At 44.8% G+C, this 24,989-nt stretch overlaps 1 protein-coding gene across 2 annotated transcripts in view; it reads right to left on the reverse strand.

The window, feature by feature from the left end:
- LOC126278187 (protein croquemort-like) overlaps nt 1-24,989 on the reverse strand; it is a 717,452-nt gene that overhangs the window by 588,753 nt on the left and 103,710 nt on the right. The window contains exon 1 of one of the 2 annotated variants that reach the window (XM_049978101.1): nt 22,325-22,334. The exons of the other annotated variant lie outside the window; for it this stretch is intronic. The gene's annotated coding sequence lies outside the window, so the exon portion shown is untranslated. Of the gene's footprint in view, nt 1-22,324; nt 22,335-24,989 lie in introns of those variants that run through there. 2 annotated transcript variants of the gene reach the window in all.

Raw genomic sequence — 24,989 nt, forward strand, 5'->3', positions numbered from 1 at the left:
GGTGCCGCGTAACGTCTCGCCTCCGCCGCACCCATCTGGCCAGATGCGAGCTACATCGCCGCAGGAAGCAAGCAGGCTAACGTACTGCTGCTCCGCCCTTGACAGGGCGCACATATCTCAACTGCCACGTGCTCTCAGCGGCACCTATATAGAGAAAAATCTGTAGATTTGAACAATCAACGTCTGCTCATGGTCACATCAATTCAGATTGCGTTATCCACATTTTTACGGCCAGAGTACTTGACTCATTTCTGCCACCCAAGATCCTTGTCTATTATGATCTTAAACCACCTGTTAGTTGTTTACGGTACTCAATCAAAACTTGTTTAGCATAATTTATGTCTGTCTTTGTTTTCGGAAAATAATTGTTGTCAGTAAACAAAATTTTGGATACATTCACAACTATTTTATACAGGGTGTTACGAAAAGGTACGGCCAAAATTTCAGGAAACATTCCTCACACACAAACAGAGAAAATATGTTATGTGGACATGTGTCAGGAAGCGCTTACTTTCCATGTTACAGCTCATTTTATTACTGCTTTTCAAATCACATTAATCATGAAATGGAAATACACAGCAACAGAACGTACCCACCGTGACTTCAAGCACTTTGTTACAAGAAATGTTCAAAATGTCCCCCGCTAGCGAGGATATATGCATTCACCCTCCGTCCCATGGAATCCCTGATGCGCTAATGCAGCCCTGGAGAATGACGTATTGTATCACAGCCGTCCACAATACGAGCACGAAGAGTCTCTACATTTGGTCCCGGGGTTCCGTAGACAAGAGCTTCCAAATGCCCCCATAAATGAAAGTCAAGAGGGTTGAGGTCGGGAGAGCGTTGAGGCCATGGAATTGGTCCGCCTCTACCAATCCATCGGTCACCGAATCTGTTGTTGAGAAGCGTACGAACACTTCGACTGCAGGAGCTCCATCGTGCATGAGCCAGATGTTGTGTCGTACTTGTAAAGGCACATGTTCTAGCAGCACAGCTAAACTATCCCGTATGAAAACACGATAACGTGCTCCATTGAGAATAGATGGAAGAACATGGGGCCCAATCAAGACATCACCAACAATGCATGTCCAAACGTTCACACAAAATCTGTGTTGATGACCTGATTGCACAATTGCGTGCGGGTTCTCGTCTGCCCACACATGTTGATTGTGAAAATTTACAATTTGATCACGTTAGAATGAAGCCTCATCCGTAAAGACAACATTTGCACTGAAATGAGGATTGACACATTGTTGGATGAACCATTCGCAGAAGTGTGCCCCTAGAGGCCAGTCAGCTGCTGATAGTGCCTGCACACGCTGTACATGGTACGGAAACAACTGGTTCTCCCGTAGCGCTCTCCATACAGTGACGTGGTCACCGTTACCTTGTACAGCAGCAACTTCTCTGACGCTGACATTAGGGTTATTGACAGCTGCACGAAGAATTGCCTCGTCCATTGTAGGTGTCCTCGTCGTTCTAGGTTTTCCCCAGTCGCGAGTCATAGGCTGGAATTTTCCGTGCTCCCTAAGACGCCGATCAATTGCTTCGAACGTCTTCCTGTCGGACACCTTCGCTCTGGAAATTTGTCTCGGTACAAACGTACCGTGCCACGGCTATTGCCCCGTGCTAATCCATACATAAAATGTGCATCTGCCAACTCCGCATTTGTAAACATTGCACTGACTGCAAAACCACGTTCGTGATGAACACTCACCTGTTGATGCTACGTACTGATGTGCTTGATGCTAGTACTGTAGAGCAATGAGTCGCATTTCAACACAAGCACCGAAGTCAACATTACCTTCCTTCAATTGGGCCAACTGGCGGTGAATCGAGGAAGTACAGTACATACTGACGAAACTAAAATGTGCTCTAACATGAAAATTACGCGTTTTCGGACACATGTCCAAATAACATCTTTTCTTTATTTGTGCGTGAGGAATGTTTCTTGAAAGTTTGGCCGTACCTTTTTGTAACACCCTGTATAGTCAACCGCATGTTCAACGTTAAGGAATTCTACTACTATGGAAGCAAAGTAATAGAAAGCAACGCGGCATAAACACAAACTAGCTCAGGGCAAATTGGGAACCATCGCCAAAAAGATTGGACTAGCATCAAACACTGATCTTAATTTGAGGAAGAAATGTCTGAGAAAGTAAGTATTGAGCACAGCATTCTATGGCAGTGCATCACTGACAGCGGGAAAACCGGATAACATGAGAATCGAAGCGTCTGAGATGTTGTACTGCAGAAGGTTGTTGATAATTAGTTGACTGATAAGGTGAAGAGTGAGGAGTTCGTCCGCAGAATCGGCAGTAAGGTGAACATGCACGCAACTTTGACCCGAACGATAGGACATGTAGTAGAACGTCAGGGCAAAAACTCTGGAGGAAAATGAAAAATGAAATACATCCAACAAATAATTGGAAACATAGGCGAGTGCAAGTTATACTCTCAGATGAAGTGGCTGACGTGGTCCACAATCATTCCTCCCATTGCTTAGACCATTTTTCCGCATCTATTTCGGGTGGGCTCTTCAGGAGCTCTGCCGAATTTGATTTCCGTCGGAGTAAGAGAAAATTTGTGTAATAAAGTAATCGCCCCTGCTACTCAGTTCGAAGTCGAGAAGCAGTCTCGCTCAATTGCGCCACCTTCAATAGCTCGTTAGCTATGCGAACACTGTCATTTATGTCGTACTACTTGCGCCTAGCATGATCCTGCGATGAGTGACAGAGGGTCTTCATTCATCTCCTACTTTTCCACCTGTTGCTCAACGCTAACTGTTGGCACGGCTGAAATCGTTAATCTAAGCTATGACTGGTCCCAATTTTGGTAATGGACCAAAATACCATTATCGCTATTTGATGGACAAAGGCACGACTGACTGAGACGGCTTTCTGATCACAAGAATGCCTCGAATGAAGCCCTGGTACTCACTACATTCTGCCATTGACTGGGGTATTTGTTGAAGCTGACGCCGAAGGCGAATTACAGCATCAGTCTCAGCGATACCATTTTCGTGTTTTAATAGAACAGGCTGTCTGGTTTCAGCATCTCCCTCCTACTCATTTCCGTGTTTATTCACAGTTCGCCACCTCAGTCATCCCCCACGACACACGTCACTATTTGAGCACATTTGACCCGACGACAGTATTTCAGTACGACACTCGGAAAGACATGAGTCTGGGCCACATAAGTAGTGTTAGAGCAGGCAGACAACACAGCACCAGCGAAATCAACAGAATATAAGTATGACCGACTAGTTCAGTCGCAAGGGGGATCATTTCCTTGCTGGCAGCTTCGTCACAAGTTTGAAAGCGAAGTTGAAACGCAAAACCTCCAACTCCTAAAGAGTGATACATTTTACGCCCAGCTCGGTCAGTAGACCGCTTTTTGCATTTGAGAAAGCGGCAGCAAGTCCCGTTTCTGGCAACAACCTTTTGCGAAGTTGTTCCCATTCGACGCTACACTTTCTCTGCGGAAAAGCCAGACGGCAGGGAGTCGGTCCAAAGGCACCTGCTGCTCGTTGCCCCTACACTGCAGGTTCACAGAGGGTCTTAACTCGCGCTTGGTTCTTTTCAGCAGTGTGCGATTTGCAGGGGGGGGGGGGGGGGATGGGGAGGATTTCCCCGCCTCTGCATCAGACCATCCCCTCCTCTGGATTTAGTTTATGCATCCCAACCTGGTATGTTTATTTCCCACGTACTGGAGTAAAACATTACATATAATTTAAATTTGTGGAACCGAACACTGAAAGTTTACTATTAATACTGTTAATATGTTTGCTTATTAATTTTGAAAAAAGTGTTATGTAGTAGTTAAGCATTTCAAAACATTTAGAACTAAATGACAAAACGACGCACGCCACATTTCCGTAGCATGCCACCATGTTGCAAGACGTCGCCCCAGTGTAAACGAGGCCTTAGAGCCAGGTCTGTATTGTATAGTGGATGTGATGTGTTGCGTACGAAACTAAAACCTGCAATCAGATCCAAACGTCGTGGAAAACTATGAAGAGGTGTTCTCCTGCAGCAAGATAACGCTCGTCCACATTCTGCCAAACGGACAGCCGACGCAATAAAGGAGTTGAGATTCGAGGTGCTGGAACATCCATCATACAGTCCAGACCTGGCACCAAGCGATTTTCGCATGTTTGGACCCTTAACGGAAGCACTACAGGGAAGAAGATTTGAAAGTGATTAAGACGTCATTGCTGCGGTGCGAAATTGGTTACAGATGCAACCGATAAACGTATTTTCTGATAAAATAAAAAGAACTCGTAAAACGTCGGGAAAACAGCATTGAAGTCCTGGGAGGTTACGTAGAAAAATAACGCATGTGTCAGTTTTCTATCATCAGAATAAGTACAGCTTTTCACAAATGTGCCTTTACTGTTTGAATTCTCCTCCTATACCTGTATGTAGATGATTTTGTAAATAAGGTTTACCTATAATGTACTTTTAAAGATATAACAAGGGATGGCTTTTCTGATAGTGCATACGCGTGAATAGTGAGTTTCGGCATTAACATCTATTTATAAATAACTGTTTAACCACCGGTAACGCCACGGTCCAAGCTAGTAACATATATAATTATACTAACCCCCTAAGACATCCGGCGGCCGGGCGCGGTGGTCTCGCGGTTCTAGGCGCGCAGTCCGGAGCCGTGCGACTGCTACGGTCGCAGGTTCGAATCCTGCCTCGGGCATGGATGTGTGTGATGTCCTTAGGTTAGTTAGGTTTAAGTAGTTCTAAGTTCTAGGGGACTGATGACCTCAGCAGTTGCGTCCCATAGTGCTCAGGGCCAGGCCCTAAGACATCCGGCCCCCGACTGGTAAAAGCACAAATCGCACACTGCTCTTCAGCAACCATACTTTTCTAAAATTCGTGGTGAGTATTGTTTTTAGTCCAGCGGAAAGTGGTTTACCAACTGTAGGAGGCAGCGGGTCAGTCGAATGGTGCCATGGACTCTGACAAGTGTCGTGTGTTTTAGTATCGGTGAATCAGCGGTTTCAACTAAAAGCATCATCTTTGCTTTCCTCTGTAAGCGCACGAGCGGAGAAAAAAGTAGGACTGAAATGTTCTGTTTCCCAAAAATCACCAGCCTCCTTACAGACACTGTATTTCAAACAGGTCAGTTCGACGTATACATGAGCCACGTATCAGCTGTTAGAAAACTGCAAATAACCTAGAATTGTTTGTCCTTCTGAGACACCTTATCACTTAAAATATCGAAAGGTAAAGTTACTCTCAAACTCGTGAGTGAGCGATGGGGACAATGTGGGACTACAGCGTTGCTGTCCTGATGCAGGTCCAACCCGTTATGAGGTGTCGAATGTGTATCTGCCTCATGGGGGTGAGTATGTAATGAAACGAAGGGAGAGAGAGAGAGAGAGAGAGAGAGAGAGAGAGAGAGAGAGAGAGAGAGAAGGATCATAGCCGATATCTCATAAAGAAACTGCTCCGCCTAGCAAGGCGTCCGTCGCATCACTATCGACAGCGTCAAACTAACTCCCTCTTTTACACACTACGAAAAGTTTTGATTTGCAACTCGGAGCGTTAGCTCAATGTCCTACTCACATCCTTGCTCCCTCCCCGTTACCCTGCCACACCGATGACTTTTTCCCATCATGGTTCAGACTGACCACCTCCGTGTTCAGCGCTACAGGACACTAGCACTCGTTACCGTATTCGGCGCTCAGTACAGAAGTAAGTGTAGGTATAAGTCAATAGAAGAAGCTAAAATCACCATATGTTACTCTGTACTCGAGCCTCTTCCGAAGGCAGTAGCTTCTAATCTGTTTGTCTCTGGAAGTGCAAGAGCTTGTCTTCCATCCAGTCTGAAATGCATCAAGCCTGCCAGCTAGAAGTGTTGAGCATAATACTGCAGTACGCTCATTTTCGTTATTTAATTGCATTAGTTGAACACAAACCACTGTTAATGTTGCCTATATGAGGTATATTTCAGTAACCCAGTTGATAGCAGATTTTCGCTCTGGGTATTACCTTTTTCAGTCCGTGCACGGAATGTCTATGACGGAGTTTATGTAAACCCAATTCTATAAAAATTAGCAGTCGATTGTTGAGCACTTTGATACTGATCACACCAGGAGCAGCAGACATAGAAAATCGTATATTTTCATTAAATTCTGAACTAGGAAAGAATTTTTAAGTGCTTTAAAATAAAGCTACTGTAAAGTTGGAAACAGTTTTCAGTGAATTACACAACCTTTACTGAAGCCGAACTACTACGTATAAAACTTCAAAGTGCCAGCCAGTATTTGCAAAGTCTCCTGATGGTGTGGGGAGACAGGGAGGACTAGATTCAGAAACAGCCGGATGCCTGGGAAAAAACTGTGAGACAGTAAGGAATGAAAATGCAAACAAATGTGAAATAATGCTTACAACTAGAGAGAAAGATAGACCAACTAGAAGAATAAGGATTGGAGGTGAACAATTGAAGAAGGTAGAAAGTATCGAGTCTTGGAAAGTGTGATAGACGTGAGAAATGAGGAAGACATCAATGAACGTGGTAGAGACATTGCTACGAAGTTTTAGGAGCCTGGTTTGCAACAAAGACGTCCCACAAGGTGGCAAAGAAGTAATATATAGAAGATACTACATTTCATTCTCTTTCAAATTCTAAAGATGGCAGGGCTAAAATACAGGGAGCGAAAGGCTAATTACAATTTGTACAGAAACAAGATGGCAGTTATAAGAGTCGAGGGGCATGAAAGAGAAGCAGCGGTTGGGAAGGGAGTGGGACAGGGTTGTAGCCTGTCCCCGATGTTATTCAATCTGTATATTAAGCAAGCAGTAAAGGAAACAAAAGAAAAATTCGGAGTAAGTATTAAAAACCATGCAGAAGAAATAAAAATGTTGAGGTTCGCCGATGACATTGTAATTCTGCCAGAGACAGCAAAGGACTTGGAAGAGCAGTTGAAAAAAATGGGCAGTCTCTTAAAAGGAGGATATAAGACGAACGTCAACAAAAACAAAACGAGTGGCCATTAAAATTGCTACAACATGAAGATGACGTGCTACAGACGTGAAATTTAACCGACAGGAAGAACATGCTGCCATATGCAAATGATTAGCTATTCAGAGCATTGACACAAGGTTGGCGCCGGTGGCAATACCTAAAACATGCTGACATGAAGAAACTTTCCAACCGATTTGTCATACACAAACAGCAGATGACCGACGTTGCTTGGTGAAACGTTGTTGTGATGCCTAATGTAAGGAGGAGAAATGCATACCATCACGTTTCCGACTTTGATAAAGGTCAGATTGTAGCCTATCACGATTGCGGTTTATCGTATCGCGACATTGCTGCTTGCTTTGGTCAAGATCCAATGAATGTTAGCAGAATATGGAATCGGTGGGTTCAGGAGGGTAATACGCAACACCGTGCTGGAACGCAACGGCCTCACATCACTAGCAGTCGGAATGACAGGCATCTCATCTGCATGGCTGTAACGGATCGTGCAGTCACTTCTCGATCCCTGAGTCAACAGATGGGGACGTTTGCAAGACAACAACCATCTGCACGAACAGTTCGACGACGTTTGCAAAAGCATGGACTATCAGCTCTGAGATCATGGCTGCGGTTACCCTTGACGCTGCATCACAGACAGGAGCGCCTGCGATGGTGTAATCGACCACGAACCTGGGTGCACGAATGGCAAAACGTCATTTTTTCGGATGAATCCAGGTTCTGTTTACAGCGTCATGGTGGTCGCATCCGTGTTTGGCGACATCGCGGTGAACGCACATTGGAAGCGTATATTCGTCATCGCCATACTGGCGTATCACCCGGCGTGATGGTATGGGGTGCCATTGGTTACACGTCTCGGTCACCTCTTGTTCGCATTGACGGCACTTTGAACAGTGGACGTCACATTTGAGATGTGTTACACCCGTGGCTCTACCATTCATTCGATTCCTGCAAAACCCTACATTTCAGCAGGATAATGCACGACTGCATGTTGCAGGTCCTGTACGGGTCTTTCTGGATACAGAAAATGTTCGACTACTGCCCTGGCCAGCACATTCCCCAGATATCTCACCACTTGAAAACGTGTGGTCAGTGGTGACCAAGCAACTGGCTCGTCACAATAAACCAGTCACTACTCTTGATGAACTGTGGTATCGTGTTGAAGCTGCATGGGCAGCTGTACCTGTACACGCCATCCAAGCTCAGTTTGACTCATTTCCCAGGCGTATCAAGACCGTTATTACGGCCAGAGGTGGTTGGTCTGGGTACTGATTTCTCAGGATCTATGCACTCAAATTGCGTGAAAATGTAATCACATGTCAGTTCTAGTATAATATATTTGTCCAATGAATACCCGTTTATCATCTACATTTCTTCATGGTGTAGCCGGTAGTGGAGTTCGCGATGCATCATGCATGGAGTTTTAATACATTAATTCTTTACTACTGGCGCACTCCTGCAGCCGAGTCAACTTAAGGAAATCACTGACCCCTTCTAGCGCTTTCGACAGCTTTCAACTGCGAAGCACAAACATCTGCTAGGCTATGAAGAGGCATTGCCACAGAATTACATTGACAAAACCGCATTGTAACACACGGAGCACCTGTACTTCTACATTGTACATTTCATTGTACGAATGTCTCATGATTTCACAGGTGTTTTCAAGAATACTTGAAACTGAAATTTTTCAATCTTACACTGCAAACATCGTCCATTTCTTGTTTCCGTTTCTAACAGGGAAACTGGAGAAATGAACAGCCGAACGAGGCCGGGTTTGTCAGCCAGTATCACGGCTGAGAAGAGCGGGCCACACGAGGACTACATTCGAACCGCAAGCGGTCCGTGGCCGCAGTTTGACTGTTCTTATAATCTCGAAAACATGGTACTGTTTCTATACTGAACAGATTCAAACCTGTAAATTTACCTTTTCAACTTACCGACCGATAAATTTAACTACCTAACAACCAGCTGCAGCAATAACCCTATCTACCAAAGCTGCATGTACAACAGAGCAGCTAGTCCGACTGAGGTTTAAGGGCTGAAAGAACGTAGAGAGACTGCGAGATACACAACACCTGCCACCGCTCTGCCCGGTGACCGTAGTTGACTAGCAGCTGGAACACTACACTCCCCACCCTCGAGGTACCGGATTCAACCCCGGACAAGGGCGCGGATATTTCGTTGTTCCAGTCCTTCCAGGACGGCTCCAGCCCCACTCATCCTACTCTCAGAATGAATACCGGGGATGTTTTCCGGGGAGAGCACACCGCCACCCCTCCGCTTACTAGTGCCACGGCTCACAGAAGGGCTGCACTTTTCCTGCTGTTTGGCCAACTTTATCTTACCTTTACAGCTGTGCCTTTAAGGCGTGTTGTGTGTGGCAATCGTTGAACCACAAGAGCGTACTGCACACGTGCTCCATTTACACTGAGGAACCAAAGAAACTGGTACACCTGCCTGGTATCGTGTAGGGCCCCGGCGAGCACGCAGAAGTGCCGCAACACGACGTGCCATGGACTCGACTGATGTCTGAAGTAGTGCTGGAGGGAAATGAAACCGTGAATCGTCCAGGGTTATGGACATAAATGCGTAACAGTACGAAGGGGTGGAGATCTGATCTGAGCAGCACTTTCCAAGGCATCCCAGATATGCTCAATAATGTCCATATCTCGGGCCTTTGGTGGCCAACGGAATTGTTTAAACTCAGAAGAATGTTCCTGGAGCTACTCTGTAGCAATTCTGGATGTCTGGGGTATCACATTGTCCTACTGAAATTTCCCAAGTCCGTCACAAGGTACACGAATGGATGCAAGTGATCAGACAAGACGCTTACGTACGTGTCACCAGTCATACTCGTATCTAGACCTGTCAGAGGTCCCATTTCACTGCAACTGCACACGCCCCACTCCATTACAGCGCCTCCACCAGCTTGAAATTGACACCATGAATGCTGCAGGGCTGTCCATAAATCCGTGCGACATGCAGGGGCCCCGGTTTCATGAGGTTGTCTCCATACCCGAAGCGTCCATCCGTATACAATTTGAAACGCGATTCCTCCAACCACGCAACATGTTTCCAATCATCAACAGTCCAAGGACGATGTGACGGGCCCAGGCGAGCCGTAAAGCTTTGTGTCGTGCAGTCATCAAGAGTACACGAGTTGGCCTTCGGCTCCTAAAGCCCATATTGTTGATGTTTGTTCAATGGTGCTCATGCTGAGACTTGTTGATGGCCCGGCATTGAAATCTGGAGCAATTTGCGGAAGGCTTGCACTTCTGCCACGATGAGCGATCCTCTTCACTCGTCGTTCGTCGTGTTCTTGCAGGATCTTTCTCCAGCCTCAGCGACGTCGGATATTTGAAGTTTTACAGGACTGCTGGCACTCTTGGTACAGTCGTGAAATGGTCATACTGATAAATCCCCACTTCATCGCTACCTCGAAGATGCTCGTGCGCCGACTACAACACCGGGTTCAAACTCACTTAAATCTAGATACATCTACGTCTACATCTACATCCATACCCCGCAATCCACCATACGCTGCGTGGCAGAGGGTACCTCTTACCACAACTAGCATCTTCTCTCCCTGTTCCACTCCCGAACAAAATGACGGAAAAATGACTGCCTATATGCCTCTGTAAGAGCCCTAATCTCTCTCATCTTATCTTTGTGACCTTTCCGCGAAATGTAAGCTGGCGGCAGTAAAATTGTACTGCAGTCAGCCTCAAATGCTGGTTCTCTAAATTTCCTCAGTAGCGATTCACGAAAAGAACGCCTCCTTTCCTATAGAGACTCCCACCCGATTTCCTGAAGCATTTCTGTAACACTCGCGTCATGATCAAACCTAATAGTAACAAATCTAGCAGCCCGCCTCTGAATTGCCTCCATGTCCTCCCTCAATCCGACCTGATATGGATCCCAAACGCTTGAGCAGTACTCAAGAATAGGTCGTATTAGTGTTTTATAAGCGGTTTCCTTTACAGATCAACCACATCTTCCCAAAATTCTACCAATGAACCGAAGACGACTATCCGCCTTCCCGACAACTGCCATTACATGCTTGTCCCATTTCATATCCCTCTGCAATGTTGCGCCCAAATATTTAATCGACGTGACTGTGTCAAGCGCTACACTACTAATGGAGTATTCAAACATTACAGGATTCTTCTTCCAATTCATCTGCATTAATTCACATTTATCTATATTTAGAGTTAGTTGTCATTCTTTACACCAATCACAAATCCAGTCCAAGACATTTTGTATCCTTCTACAGTTACTCAACGTCGACACCTTCCCGTACACCACAGCATCATCAGCAAACTTCCGCACATTGCTATCCACCCTATCCAAAAGATCATTTATGTAGATATAAAACAACAGCGGACCTACCACACTTCCCTGGGGCACCCAGATAACCTGCCATTTTAGCAGAAGTAATTGATCTAACGATTGCGCCAGACACTTGTTGTCTTACATAGGCGTTGCCGATCGCAGCGCCATATCCTGCCTGTTTACATATCTCTCTATTTGAATACGGATGCCTACACCAGTTTCTTTGGCGCTTCAGTTTACTATTTTCCGGCCAGCACCTGAGGCATGTGCAACTTATACTCTTCCTCGCCCTGACTGCTACATCTATAGAGTTCATTCCGTTTTTCTTTGATTTCCTCATGGTGGACACCCTCCTGCCATTGTTCCCATCTACTAGTACCTGCAATCATCCTAGCTACTTTCATATCCGTAACCTCAATCTTGTTGATAAGGTAACCTGAATCCACCCAGCTTTCGCTCCGATACAACAAAGTTGGTCGAAAGATTGAACGGTGCACAGATAACTTAGTCTTAGTACTGACTTCCTTCTTGCAGAAGAGAGTAGATCGTAGCTGAGCGTTCACTGCATTAGCTTTGCTACACCTCGCTTCCAGTTCTTTCACTATGTTGCTATGTTCGCGCTATACTGAACAAAATTTAAAAGTTGACAGAAACGACTCAGTAGAAGAAAAAATACATATGCGAGTAACACCCCACAAATGTAAGAATAACAGAGGATCTCTTTGTTTAGCAAACTGCAGGAAAGCTAATAAACAATCTATTTTGACCTTTACAACCGGAGCAGGTAATACAGTGCAATAATAATATTACTTTTCGGATGAAGAAGATGTTTTTTTTAGAAACTAGGCGTTTTCGTGCGCCTATCACACATAAGCTGGACAAGCGACAAACAGAAATACGACCGTAGTCGGGCGAGTAACTCTTCCTCCAGGCACAAAATGCGCTTACTATCTGAGTACACAACATCCCCGTCACCTTGCCAACGCGAAATATGATATTTGTTTCTACTGTGGTTTACGTCATCATACATCGTTTTTCAGTGGCTCGTAAGGTCATATTAAAAGGATTGGTGAATCGTAAGTGAACATTTTGGACGGCTCTGTTCAATCAACGGCACAAGCACTTTTTGTAGTAGACAATAACAAGCCTTCAAGATGTGCCGTGTGTCCTTAATAGCTATGATTATGATGATGATGTTTGAGTTTGACTCATTTTCAGAGTGGAAAAACGATTACGGGCCTCTCCAAAACTTTTCAAGAGACAGAAAACATTTTTGATGGGTGTGGTACAAAATCAAATTTCCCTATATGCAGAATTTCTACAAGTCACTTCCAAGAAGAGGTCAGTAGGTGACTGTTCAAGATATTCCACTTTCGAGTCACTGTAACTATGATTCGAAGATCTGTTTCCTGACGTAGAGCGAAGAGCGATTACACGCCGGCCGGTCCTCTGAACTCTAACATCCCCTTTCGCACGTCTAATAGCGAGTTCTCTTGTCTACCGTGGTGTCGGCATAACGTGGGTAACGTTGGGGAATTTAAACTGGTCTATGGCAGCTCAAAAGTCGCCCAACAGAAAAACAGTCGGAGCAGGGTTCCAGAAAAACATGTTACATCGGAACCATCCCACGTGCTCTCAAAGTGCTAGGTGAAGTTACAGATACGACAAAAGTAACTCAGCTAAAACAAATATTGTAACTTCCATACAACTGCGCTAGACACTTGTTCTTGTCTTTATTGGTCTGCCTGTTTACATGCCTCTGTATTTGAATTCTCATGCCTGTACCAGTTTCTCTGGCGCTTCAGAGTATAAGTTATACAGTTAAGTCGTTTTATTGACCTTTCTGTATCATTATTCGCTTCAGAGTCCATATTATAACATTTCAATACAACTACGCCAATTTCCCAGTATAAAAAATCTATTTGTCACCGTAGATGCGCTAAGTATGGATTAAGGTTCGCAATACGTCGTTTTCATTGCCAACATCAGAAGTTAGATGATGGCTATTCAAACGTTCAAAAAAAGGTTAAAATGGCTCCAAGCACTATAGGACTTAACATCTGAGGTCGTCAGTCCCCTAAACTTAGAACTACTTAAATCTAACTAACCTAAGAACATCCCACACATCCATGCCCGAGGCAGGATTCAAACCTGCGACCGTAGCAGCACCGCGGTTCCGGACTGAAGAACCTAGAACCGGTCGGCCACAGCGGACGGCTTCAGATGTACAATAAGGTGACAAAAGTCATGGGATACCTCGTAATATCGTGTCGGATCTCCTTTGCCTAGCGTAGTTCAGCTTCCTGAGTGGCATGTTCTCCACAAGTAGTTGGAAGTCACCTGCAGAGCTACTGAGCCGTGCTGCCTTTATAGCTTTCCATAACTGTTAAAGGATTGTCGATGCAGGTTTTTGTGCACAAACTGAACTACTGATTATGTCCCATAAAGACGTGAGCGGAGGGTTTCGTGGGGTCTGCACCACACTCGAACCCTACCGTCAGCTCTTACCAACTGGAATCAGGACTCACCTGGTTACGTCACGGTTTTCCTGTCGTCCAAGTTCTACCCGGTACGCACACGAGCCCAGGAGAGGCTCTGCAGCCGATGTCGTGCTGTTAGCAAAGGCACTCGCGTCGGTCGAATGCTCCCATAGCACTTTAACGCCAAATTTCGCTGCACTGTCCTTAGTGATAAGTTAGTCGTGCGTGCTACATTGATTTATCTGGCTATTTCACGCAGTTTTGCTTGTCTGTTAGCACTGACAACTCTACGCAAACGTTGCTGCTCTTGGTCGTTGTCAGCGGTGAGAGGCAACGCCTGTTCTCGACACACTCTTGACACTTGCGGATCTCGATTTCCGAAACAGACTGTCCCATGCGTCTAGCTCCAACTACCAATCTGCGTCTAAAAGTCTGTTAAGTCCCGTCTTGCGGCCGCAATCACGTCGCGAACATCCTCACATGAATCACCCGAGTGCAAATGACAGCTCCACCAAATTACTGCCATTTTATACCTGGTGTAAGCTATACAACCGCCATCTCTATAAGTGCATATTACTATCCCATGAATTCTGCCACCATTTGTGTATTTCGGTAATCTGTGCAACATTTTCCGTGGTGTTTAGTAAAAGAACAACCAATTTGTTTTATTTTAATTGAGTATATTGTGAGTTATGTCAAACACTGCAATAATTGCACAAGATAAGGTCCTTTGTTAGTAATTTATTCACATCACTTCTTGTTAGATATCACATTGTAAGCCCGCTTCCTAATATTTAAGTTTCAAAAACGTTCTGGACATCTTTTGATGTACTGTGGAACTGAAGTAATAAATTAAGTGGTAATTAATAAATATTTATCCCCATTGAACGTATTTTTTATTTAAATTTAATTAAAATCCATACACGAACGTTTCGGTAAGCCACCCTGCAGATAATATAGAATAAAAAAAGATTCTCTCAGACTTGGATACCCAGTATCCATCGTAATTTAGATTGTGAGATAATGATGTGAGGGGATACTGTGAGTCCATTTCTGGGAGATTTATTCTTTTTTTGTTTTTGTTTTTTATGATCTGCCAATGGAGTTATCAGTAAGCGTCATATATGTATTTAATTAAAGTAAAAAAAAATTGCGGCGGATACGTGGTGTTAAATAATTGCCAAAACAATGCATTCACGTATATCCACATGAACCTTTTAGCGTATATCGTGAAATTAGTTGGCAAATCGAAACGCATCAAGATCTTGCTATGTACGACGAAGAAATTAAATGATAATTCGAGACACTGACATCGCAGTTTGTATGTAGGATTTCTTGTTAGCCAGTGTTGACCGTAGGTTACATATTTTAGGTTAGAGGTTAAATGTAGAATTTCTCACTACGCGATATTGACAATAAAGTGCTATTTACTGCACGAAAGAGCGTCAAGGTTGTTTCAGCAATTTTCGCATCCTCTAAGGATGGAGCTCTTGATGGAAACCACGTGACTGAACCTGAGAGGGTGGGTAAGAGGAGATCGCAATTCTGTTAACCTTCAGCTGTTCTGGTAAGAAAGCGCAATGTGATCGGTCGGTTTATGATGGTTGTGGGACGCTCTTGTTCTTTGATGACTAACATAAGGAAGAAAGATTAGCGTTTAACATCCCAGCGACACCGAGGTTATTACGTAGGACTACCAATATACCAAGAGCTGAAAGTACGCGTGGCATTCAATAAGTAATGCAGCACTTTTGTTCTCGGTCATTTTCGGTTGAGAAATGTGGAATTAGTTGTGGGACATAGTGGAATGCTGCCGCTTCAGCTCTTATAGTTTCATGAAGTCCCGATAGGTGGTGGCGCTGTACCTGGACTTCAAAATGACGCCTCCAACGGAGGCGCACTGCAGGCACAGAGCCACCATTAAGTTTGCTTTGGCGAAAAAACAGGGAATCATGGATATTGAGAGTGTCTAGTGAGACCTGGCAGTGAACAAAAGCATGGTGAGTCGTTGGGGGAGACGTCTGTCATCGTAACAACAACGTCACGCAAACCAGTCTGATCCCACCCGTGCCGGCCCGCAACGCAGAACTGTGACTCCTGTAACACTGCAACGTGCAGACACTCTCGTTCGAGGCTACCAACGGATCACAAACAAACACCTCGCTGCTCAGCTGCACGTCTCTGTTGGTAGTGCCGACACGCTGGAGCTACGTACCTCGCCATCTAGCAGAAGACCGTAAAGACCAACGAAGGACCGTCGGGGCGGAATTGCTTGCGGGTTACAAGGCTTACCGTGAAAATGTTTTATCGAATTTCGTCACTGTCGACGAAACATGGGTTCATCACCGCCAACTCATGGAGTGGCGCCACACTCTGAAGAAGATGTTCAAAGCCACGCCCTCTATAGGTAAAGCCATTGCGACGGTCTTCTGGGACTCTCAAGGGACTATTCTGCGTCTACATCTACATCTACGTGGTTACTCCGCTATTCACAATAAAGTGCCTGGCAGAGGGTTCAATGAACCACCTTAAAGCTGTCTCTCTACTGTTCCACCCTCGAACGGCACGCGGGAACAACGAGCCCTTAAAATTTTCTGTGCGAGCCCTGATTTCTCTTATTTTGTCGTGGTGATCATTTCTCCGTATGTAGGTGGATGCCAACAGAATGTTTTCGCAATCGGAGGAGAAAACTTGATTGAAATTTCATGAGAAGATCCCGTCGCAACGAAAAACGCCTTTGTTTCAATGATTGCCTCTCCAATTCACGTATTACGTCTGTGTCACTATCTCCCCTATTTCGCGATAATACAAAACGAGCTGCCTTTCTTTGTACTTTTTCGATGTCATCCGTCAGTTCCACCTGATGCGGATCCCACACCGAACAGCAATACTCTAGAATAGGGTGGACAAGCGTGGTGTAAGCAGTCTCATTAGTAGACCTGCTCCACCTTTTAAGTGTTCTGCCAATGAATCGCAGTATTTGGTTTGCTCTGCCCACATTGTTATCTATGTGATCGTTCCAATTAAGGTTATTTGTAACTGTAATCCCTAAGTATTTAGTTTAATTTGCAGCCTTCAGATTTTTGTGATTTATCGCGTAATCGAAATTTAGCTGATTTCTTTTAGTACTCATGTGAATAACTTCACCCTTTTCCTTATTCAGGGTCAATTGCCACTTTTCGCTCCATACAGATATCTTATCAAAATCATTTTGCAAGTCGTTTTGATCATCTGATGACTTTCATCATCTGCAAACAATCTAAGCTGGCTAATCAGATTGTCTCCTATGTCGTTAATATAGATCACGAACAATAGAGGGCCTATAACACTACCTTGGGGAACAAGGCGCTTGTGAATAACGATGTCGAAAGCCTTCTGGAAATCTAAAAATATGGAATCAATTTGACATCCCCTTTCGATAGGACTTATTACCTCATGAGTATAAAGAGCTAGTTGTGTTTCACAAAAATGATATTTTCTGAAACCGTGCTAACTACGTGTGAATAAATCGTTTTCTTCGAAGTACTTCATAATGTTCTAATATAGTATATGTTCCAAAATCCTACTGCAAATTGACGTTAGTGATACAGGCCTGTAATTCAGTGGATTACTCCTACTCTCCTTCTTGGCTATTGGTGTAACTTGAGCAATTTTCCAGTCTTTAGATATGGATCTTTCTGTATGTAATTTCTAAATATGGACTTATTTTATTAGCATACTCAACCTGACTGGTATACAATCTGGACCGGAGGCTTTGCCTTTATTAGGTGACTTAAGCTGCTTCTATGTTTCTCATCTTGGCAGTTGTTCTTTATTGGAATTAAGGAATATTTACTTCGTCTTCTTTAGTGAAGGAGTTTCGGAAAACCGTGTTTAATAGCTCTGCTTTAGTGGCACTGTCATCAGCGACTTCACCGTTGTTATCGCGCAGTGAAGCTATTGACTGCGTCTTGCCACTGATGTGCTTTATGTATGACCAGAATCTCTTTGGGTTTTCTGCCAAATTTCGACTCAGAATTTTGTTGTGGAAATTATTAGAAGCATCTCGCATTGAAGTGCGCTCCGTGTTTCGAACTTCTGTAAAACTTTGCCAATCTTGGGGATTTTGCGTTCTTTCAAATTTGGCATGCATTTTTCGTTGCTTCTGCAACAACGATCTGACCAGTTTTGTGTACCACGTGGAATCAGTACCATCACTTCTTAATTTATGTGGTATATATCTCTCAATTGCTGCTTGATTCTCTCTCTTATGGTACAACGATCAACTCCTAAGTGTATTGTGCTACCCTCAGGAAACTGAACAAACAACCTCAGCGTGTTCTCACCACAAAAATCCAAACGAACTCACGTTCTCCGTGACAATGCAAGGCCTCACATGCGTCTGCGCCACCGAGAGGAACTCACAAAACTTGACTGGACTGTCCTTCCTCCAGCACCCTACAGCCCGGATCTCACACCTTCCGACTTATATCTGTTTGGCGCAATCAAGGGTGCATTCCGCCGCAATTAGTATGTGGGTGATGGGGAGGTTACTGATGCCGAGAGTATTTCGGTTCGCCGGCCGGTGTGGCCGAGAGGTTCTATGCGCGTCAGTCTGGAACCGCGCGACCGCTACGGTCGCAGGTTCAAATCCTGCCACGGGCATGGATGTGTGTGATTTCCTTAGGTTAGTTAGGTTTAAGTAGTTCTACGTTCTAGGGGACTGATGACCTCAGATGTTAAGTCCCATAGTGCTCAGAGCCATTTGAACCATGAGAACCAGATTTCGGCTCCGACGCGGAACAGTAGATTGGCGTTGCATTGAAAAGAGAATACGTTGAACGATACTGTTTTGCAGCCAGAAGCTTTGGGAATAACATGGTCTTTTGGAATTCTGAACAGCACCAACCTGCTTTCAGAATAAAATTGTAATGTACAGCTTATTGAACGCCACTCGTTTTTTCTGTTCTGAGTGCACAATAATTCCGTGAAGATGTGTACAAAAAATGGCTCTGAGCACTATGGGATTTAACTTCTGAGGTCATCAGTCCTCTAGAACTACTTAAACCTAACTAATCTAAGGACATCACACACATTCATTCCCGTGGCAGGATTCGAACCTGCGACCGTAGCGGTGGCGCGATTCCGGACTGCAGCGCCTAGAACCGCTCAGCCACCCCGGCCGGCTAAAATGTTACTTTCTCTTCTGAAAGTTAAGGTATCTGCGATCTTGTTCTATTCTAGTGTCGAAACGAAAGAAAAGTATTAAAGAAAACGATCATCACGTTTGCCAACAGCGCTTTGTGAGCGTAGCCGTACACTATGTGATCAAGAGTATCCGGACGCCCCAAAAGCATACGCTTTTCATATTAGGTGCATTTTGCTGCCATCTACTGCCAGGTATTCCATATCAGAGACCTCAGTAGTCATTAGACATCGCGAGAGAGCTGAATGGCCTCAGAACTCATTGACTTCCAACGTGCTCAGGGATTGGGTGTCACTTTTATCATACGTCTGTACGCGAGATTTCCACACTCCTAAACATCTCTAGGTCCACTGTTTCCGATGTGATAGTGAAGTGAAAAGGTGAAGGGACAGGCCGACCTCGTCTGTTGACTGACAGAGACTGCCGGGAGTTGAAGAGGGTCGCAATGTGTAATAGGCAGACATCTATCCAGACCATAACACAGGAATTCCAAACTGCATTAGAATCCACTGCAAGTACTATGACAGTTCATGGTCAAGCACAGTGGAAGAACGTTTTGTGGAGTGACGAATCACGGTACACAATGTGGCGATCCGATGGCAGGGTGTAGGCGTGGCGAACGCCCGGTGAACATAATCTGCCAGCGTGTGTAGTGCCAACAGTGAAATTCGGAGGCGGTGGCGTTATGGTGTGGTCGTGTTTTTCATGGAGGGGGCTTGCACCCCTTGTTGTTTTGCGTGGCACTATCACAGCGCAGTTCTACATTCATGTGTTAAGCACCTTTTTGCTTGCCACTGTTGAAGGGGACGATCGAGCACCTGTTCATAATGCACGGCCTGTGGCGGAGTGATGACACGACAATAACATCCGTGTAATCGACTGGCCTGCACAGAGTCCTGACCTGAATCCTACAGAACACCTTTGGGATGTTTTGGAACGCCGACTTCGTGCCCGACCACACTGACCGACATCGATACCTCTGCTCAGTGCAGCACTCCGTGAAGAATGGGCTGCCATTCCCCAAGAAACCTTCCAGCACCTGACTGAACGTATGCCTGAGAGAGTGGAAGCCGTCATCCAGTGTAAGAGTGAGCCAACACCATATTGAAATCCAGCATTACCGATGGAGGGCAACACGAACTTCTAAATCATTTTCAGCCAGGTTTCCGGATACTTTTGATCACAAAGCGTATATAGTAAGTGGCGAGACCGAGAAGACCTCCGTTCGCTGACGTTCCTGGCGCCCTTGACAGCTCAACATTGAGGAAAGTCGACGCCTGTCTGGAAGCTTCTCAGCGTGGAGTGCAGCGACGCTACCGCTCTGGCGTGCCCTCGGCTAGTCGCTTTCCCTCCCTCCTAGAGGCGGCGGTGGTGGAGAGAGAAGGATGCGGGCGCCGGAGGGTAGTGACCCGTCCTCCCGGCTCTAGGTTTTCCTGGTGCGGCCTCCGCCAATGGCAGGCGGCGACGGCCCTGGAGCCTTGGACTGCAGCGGCGGGGCCAGCGGGTGGCGCCATCGAGTGCGGCGCTCCGTGTGCGTGGCTGGGCCTTCCTAGCGCTCGCTCTCCTCAGTGCGAGTCGCCGCTCCCAGCCAGCACATCGCCAGCAGAGCTCAGGGTGACCGAAGGACCCCGACAGTCCAGTCCGTATTAGTCCACTCCAGTCGCGTTCAAATGGTTCAAATGGCTCTGAGCACTATGGGACAACATCTGAGGTCATCACTCCCCTAGCACTTAGAACTACTTACACCTAACTAACCTAAGGACTTCAAACACATGATGGTCTTTGTTTGTGCAGAGCGTCGACTTACAAGTGGCTCTCTACCACAGTCCAAATTTCAGGGGGTGAAAGAAAGGTGAAAATAGAGGGACACGTATTTTGGCTTAGGTGCCCAGACTCAATTTTCGTTCTTTCTTTATGCCTTGTCCCGCTCCAACGCGAGTTGGCAGTTTTAGTGATGTTTCAAATGGCTCTGAGCACTATGGGACTTAACTGCTGTGGTCATTAGTCCCCTAGAATTCAGAATTACTTAAATCTAACTAACCTAAGGTCATCACACACAGCCATGCCCGAGGCAGGATTCGAACCTGCTACCGTAGCGGTCACGCGGCTCCAGAATGTAGCGCCTAGAACCGCACGGCCACTCCAGGCGGCTGCAGTTTTAGTGACAGAGGGTGACCGGGATGCCCTTCCTGTTACCACCCCGTACCCGCCGGGACGTAAGTAGTGTACCCTGGCTGTCTGCGTCTAGTGTTATCCAGAAATAGTGCGAACGTCTGCAAATGTCTGTGAGTCGTGTAACTGATGCGGAACGTGGAGACCAGCCTAGTATTCACCTAGCGGGATGTGGAAAACCGCCTAAAACCACATCCAGGCTGTGCTTTTCTTTGTCTTTAGCTGTCACAGAACTATGTGACTTAGATTGTTCTCTGACATCGTGAAATACAATGGAATTATTGACAAAAGAAATGAGCAGTTCATAATGTATTAAAGGTAGATTTTATCGTCACAAATGTACAATTAACAGTAATCGATATTTAAAAAATATAAATTTTAGTATTTCAATTTTTGATTCGATGCTTCAAGAGAACTAATCGATTGCTTAGGGTCACATCAGACGTACATTCAAATTATAAAAGTCCGGTGCACCTACTCCAGCGTGCGTAGACACATATGCAACAGTCACATTATTTTACAGTGAACATCGTTAAAAAAAGCAACCTCGTTAACGTTGCCAAATATACTCTAACAAAAAAAAGACGCACCACGTCCGAATGGGACGGCAATTGATAGATGTGATTTACATGTACAAACGAATAAATCGTTACAGTTACAGAAAAACTAAATGATTTATTCAAGAGAACGTGCTTCACAAATAGAGCAAGTCTAGAACATCTTGGTGCATCTCCGGCCCTTAAGCAAGCAGTTATTCGACACGGCCTCGATTGAAAAGAGTTGTTCGATGTCTTCTTGATGGCTGTCGTGCTAAGTTCTGTCCAATTAGCTCGTTCTCGTTAGATCGGTAGAATCCCGAGCTAGTTGGAGGGCCCTGCCATTAATGCACGAGACGTTCTGAATTACGGAGAGGTCTGCCGATCTCGCTGACCAAAGTACGGTTTGGCAAGCTAGAAGACTAGAAACCCTCGCTGCCTGCAGGCGGGCAGTATCTTGCTGAAATGTAAGGCCAGGGTGGCCGGCTATGGAGGGGAAAGAAGCGTCGACGTGCCGATGTGCAGAAGATGACAAACGTAGCGGTCCAGTTATAGAAGTAAACGGCACCCTTGACCACTACTTGTCGGGCTGTACTGGCGGCAGTTAGGTGGGTACTTACCGCTGTCGGGGATGTCTCCAGACATGGCTTCATTGGTCATCGGGGCTCAGTTCGAAGCGGGACACATCTGTGAAGACAATACTACTCCTGTAGTTTTTGTTTGCATAATTTTATCACGCAGTTATGCGATGATGGAGATCAGAGTATTCTAAGTGCCGTGTTTTATATGTCACGAGACGCATTTCCACCCTTTTTTTGTATCAACAAATGATCGTGGTGCTCCATTAAAAAAATCTCTAACACAATTCAATTCGCAACTGGAAACTATTACACAAGTCACCGTTTTTAGGTTTACACCTCCTTATTTAAACGAGGAAAGACAAGGAAATGTGAAAAGACAATGAAAAATATGACTCGAGCAGCCGATACTAAAGCAACAACAAAAATTCCTAGATATTCCTCCCAGTCCGGCAGTTTACAATCACTAATTTCATTGCATTAATTATATTGTACAACACAACAAAATCAGTTCTTTATTGAACTATTTAGGTGCAAATCAGGATGATGGTCGAACGGTTTCAGTTGCATTTTGTGTATAAATGTTATTTTTAGCATTAAAAGCTTCTTGTGATTAATGTCGGCGAGGAAATTAATGTTTCAAGTGGCTACATTAATTACTTCAGTGTTAGAATATATCACTTTCATTCATTCGATGACTGTACCGACGTACTTTGACGTCCTGCATAGCGTGCAATACAACAAAATTGTTAAAACTGATGTAACCAAAATTATATAATGTGATGTGATGAATAAGTTTAATGAAGGGTCACCTTACGTAGCCTATTATGTCAATATCAGTTACGTGTATTATTGTTCTCCAGAACGATTGTTATTATTTTTCGTGTACACAAAAGAGAGAGCTGGACTTGTGTCTTTAATTCATCCACGGGTATAAACACGAGTAAATGTGTTTAGTGTGTCTGGTACCTAATAAGTTATACCGTATAATGTGATGAATTATCTGGCATTGCCAAGTAATTTATTATCTTTATGGCTCCCGATTTTGGTATCACTTTTACTCTTTTAGATGCAATGACATATTTTTTCTGTCCATCGAAAAGAACCATCGAAGAGGGCTTGAACGACACAACACGTGTGAAATCTGTTCTTATGGCAACGAGATACCTGTGCCCCGAACTACGGGCACACCACCTGGGGATGAGATCGTACAATCGTCTCGTTCTGCCGTACCAAACGTAGCCAAACACATGATCCACATATTTCTCGCAAAGCGAAGTGAAGACCCAGCTAGGGTGGCAGCGGCGTCTCTTTCGCTGGAAGGCAAGGAAGCAGCAGCAAACAGTGGAGCTCAAGTCACAGGCAACACACTTGTACGCCAACGGTCTCCATAGCACAAAAATAACAAAAGTTGCTTGACAATACTTCTCCACAATTTTCGCAGCGTAATCTGGATGAATCAAGGCTGTGTCTGAACATATCGCTAACTACTGTATTTCTCATGCTTGATTTTTCTTTATTTTTTTTATTTTTTTGTTAAATCATAATGTAGCATGTATGTGTTTTTCGAACGATATTGTGTCGTTTGTACGCAAAATCTATTAAAACCAAATCTCACAGATAGAACAATGCTTTCAGAGTTTCCTTGCTCGCTTTGAGGTTCATTTGCGAGGTTTCATAAAGCTACTTCCTTACATTATTCATAATATCGCAGAAATCTCTGACCAATAACACAATTGTTGTGCGTATATTTCTTGCAGGCTATCTCCAACAGCAATCGTATGCTTTAGAAAATGCGTCATACAGAGCTCTATTAACGTTTCTTTATCGCCACTACTGGCTCCGGTAACATATTAACCAGCGGAAAAATGTTCCTTTCGCTGCCCCAAAAAGGTGAATATTTTTCTGTTTAAAGGGCTCTGACAGAAAAGTGGGGAACTAGGTGCCTCATTCATGCTGCATCACAAAATATTTAGACTTGGGAAGATATTCGCGCAATTTTAACAGAAAACATTCTGAATCGTTTTACCTAACCTCTCTTTGTAGTGTCGCCTTCATACTCAGCATCTCCCTCTGACTGCCATTCTCCGTGTATGGCTCTCTCGCACTGTCTCCTTTTCCTCCCACTGATTTACACTACCTCCCACTCCCGTTGTCTCCTCTCTCACATACACTGTCAGCAGACCCAGAAGAAGGCCGCTGCAACCGTGGCCGAAACGTTGGTTTTCTCCAACAGTAGTTCTATACAATTTGACGTGGTACCATACCCAGAAAACTTTTACGTCGAATGTCTCCTTTTGTCTTTCTTTCGCAAAGACACTGTGTCTATCGTACAACAGGAGCTCAAAAACTCTGGGGGTCCGACATATGTTTTCATCTACACCAATGTGTTTAAAATTTCAGTAAAAAATGCCCCGTTCTCTATACCTATGTGTCAAATTACGCCGGTCCGGGACGGTCCACATCCTCAAAGCCTATGTAAGGTCCCCATTCATATGCGATGTTTTCATCTACACCAACGTGTTTAAAATTTCAGTAAAAGATGCCCCATTCTCTATACCTATGTGTCAAATTTAGCCGGTCCGGGAGGGTCCACACCCTCAAAGCCATGTATGGTCCCCATTCATATGCGATTTTGATTTCATCTCTCTCCTCTCGTTTTTGGTCCCACTGTATCTATCTCCATCCATCTCTGTTTCTCTTTTAC

This window comes from Schistocerca gregaria, chromosome 6 (assembly GCF_023897955.1).
Source record: "Schistocerca gregaria isolate iqSchGreg1 chromosome 6, iqSchGreg1.2, whole genome shotgun sequence".
In the NCBI taxonomy this organism is placed as follows: Eukaryota; Metazoa; Arthropoda; class Insecta; order Orthoptera; family Acrididae; genus Schistocerca; species Schistocerca gregaria.